The 2,910-nt window shown below is 40.3% G+C and overlaps 1 long non-coding RNA gene across 1 annotated transcript; it reads right to left on the bottom strand.

Moving 5' to 3' along the window:
* Positions 1 to 511: 511 nt before the first annotated feature.
* On the bottom strand, positions 512 to 1,847 carry LOC145453789 (uncharacterized). The gene is made up of 2 exons (XR_013919915.1): positions 1,226 to 1,847; positions 512 to 749 (listed from the first exon to the last, which is right to left on the bottom strand). It is a non-coding gene; the product is annotated as an uncharacterized LOC145453789 (long non-coding RNA).
* Positions 1,848 to 2,910: the final 1,063 nt, after the last annotated feature.

The raw sequence follows: 2,910 nt of genomic DNA, 5'->3' as shown, positions 1-2,910 counted from the left end.
AAGGCAAGCAAGAAAGCAAAAGTCACATTAGATGAGGAACCGTCTACATCGGCATTTGCAGTTGGCGATGTGACTCCGAAGTCTTCAAAAAAAAACGCAAACACAAAGATCATGAGTCTCCGGCTTCTTAAAAAAACTCCCGACTGTCGACAAGCCTGTCCTAAATGCAAGCAAGAAAGCTACACTGTAAAAAATAAAAACCTCGATTTACCGCGAAATGTTTGGAAGCACGGTAGCCAGACATTTCGCGGTAATCTAACATTACCGTTAGTCAATGTAAATCTAACTTACACTCGTCCGGTAATCTCACTTTACACGCCTGACTGTAATGTTACAGTCACCTCCGGTATATCTAATCTGCATGTTCTCCTGTAGATTTGCGATCTAGACTGTCATTTTACCGCCTACCTACCTACATGCTGTCCCTGTAAATCAGGATTACATACCAGCTTGTAAATTCACGTACATCCATACCTATCGCAAAGCAACCCGATGCAAAAATATCGCAACATTTTCTTCACATCCCCAAAACGACATTGGAACAAACTGTATATTCATTCATGATATCACGATGAAGTGGTTATCGATGGAAAAATACTGCTGCTGGAGGTCTAATTCTTCTTTAGGAGACATGCAGTAACACGAGTGGTCTCAAGAAAACGTGAATTAATTTCACCACCGGCCAAACTTCCAATTGTTTCTTTTTCTCGTTCTCATTCCTTCTGTGTAAGTAGTATCTTGCAGTTCCACTAAAAAGAATTCATGCGTAAGTCGCTATATAAAGCAAAGTTCCTAACCTGGATAGTGGACATGACATTATAAAGACTAAGACAAATAGGCTAACAAAAATATAACATGTTTTGAAGTACCGGTACTGGCACATTGTGTGATGACGGATCCGCCTTTTACATGACATAGCAGAGATTCATGACTTTATCTCTGTATTGAAGCAGAAGGTTCCTAATTTAAGGTGGCATGTGTGGCAAACAAATCCAGCAGTGGATGAAAACATATCTATGCTATGGCCCGAAAATGACATTACCAAGCCAACAGTTTCAACTCCTCCGCAGCGGAGTATGTGGTCACTATATAAGTCGACAAATATCCCAAAATAGGACAGAGAATGCGGCGAATGAAATATATCAATCATGAAATCTAAGTCATCGAGGGCTGGTGTGCAGAGTCAGATATTCACGGTAACAAATACTATGTAGTACTGTATTACCTTTTAAGATGCGTATTCCATTCAGCATTCCTAGGAATCTTCAACGATCGTGTCCAGTTTCTTCAAGCACAAGCTTCGCTCCACCCTTTGCTCAAATCTCACTAATGGAATGGCCACTGGTCAGACGACACTCGAACGATTTCGAAATAAATGGTATTCATCCGCTGACACATGACACCAATAATATTTACTGGCCACGTTATAATGTTTGATCTGGGTCGTTTTTTCCATACAGAAACATTTATCATTGCATATAGTCCCTTTTTTCATCTAATTTCGTATAAATTGATATATATTCCATGTGTTGTTCACTACTTACTGTACTTTCCTAACCAGACGCTGCTTGTGATGTCACAGTTGTGCGTTGGTTGTTTACTACGAATCTCAGAAAAAGCAGTCACCTAATGTGACCTATTACAGGTCGCCTTGTCCGCCATTAACAAATGGTCAGCTGAGCATGCGGTGCAGATATTTCTAGTTTCCCCGAGCAATATTATACATCCTGAACTAATTTTCTAACTTATCAGCCTTATCCGTGACAACGAATGTAGCCAGCGAGACTGGCCGTACAGCCATTGCCTTATAATATAATATGGCTACGGTGTACCACATTAGCTACGATTGTCATTTATTTCTTGTACCCTACTAAGCTTAAATTAATACTAGGGCCAACAATTTCGGTATGACAGACCCCAGTCTCGCAAACGAGGTTCAATCAGGTCAAATCACCTCTAGAATGATATATCAGTAACCTCTAGAATGATATATCAGTAACATTCAGTTCTACGTATACATTGGCTGCAGCGATTTTGAAGCTAATCAATTTTGCCAATAGCCCGGTAAAGAGCAGTAACGAGTAACTGTCAGTAATTTTGCGAAGAAATTCTGGTAACTTGCTTTACAGCTATATTAAGGTAATATTACATATCAAAATGTAAAATGACAAGCTACGCACAGTAATTGGCTGCGACCGGTAATTCGTGGTAAAATTTACAGAGATTTCCCAGTAAATCTACCAGATTTTTTACAGTGTAGAGTCCTATTAGATGACGAACCGTCGACATCGGCAATTGCTGTTGGCGATGACTGCGAAGTCAAGAAAAAGCGCAAACACAAAGATCATGAGTCTCCAAGCTACCTCCAAGAAAAAGCGCAAATGAAAACAACGACTTTTCGGCTACTTCCATAGAGAAGGTCAAGCTAAAGTAACCGTTATGTATAATAAATAACCATGTGTGCGTTCCGGATATTTTATTGGTGGCGGGTTTCAATTGCTTTCTATTGCCGCTGTTAGCTATTTCGGTGGTATCGTTTGTGTTTCAGTGTGAATTCTTGGGTCAGGGGTGGGCAAACTGGTAATTATAGTACAAACAACAGACACTACAATGCAATTGGATGATATTCACTCGGACGTTGCATGCCTTCCTTCCCATTATTCACGGAACGAATCCTCTACTCTTGTATAGCGCCCAACCCTCACCGTTCGCCTCTCGTTTTACAGACTTTATATAATTGCGACTGGATATCTGAAAATAAGTATTGCAACAAGTCTGAATTTGAAAAGCCCCATCGGAAAAGGAATCGAAAAAACTGCGGTTGATTGAATTCAACATTTCTCAAAGACTACATTTGTCTGAACAATTGAGCCGGCGGACATAAGTGACGACGTAGTTACAGGGAGACAG

Source organism: Botryllus schlosseri, chromosome 13, assembly GCF_051294905.1.
Source record: "Botryllus schlosseri isolate E-star chromosome 13, Bs_hap1, whole genome shotgun sequence".
Lineage (NCBI taxonomy): Eukaryota > Metazoa > Chordata > Ascidiacea > Stolidobranchia > Styelidae > Botryllus > Botryllus schlosseri.
Note: the sequence above shows the minus strand (reverse complement) of the source record. Positions and strands in the feature narration are given on the sequence as shown.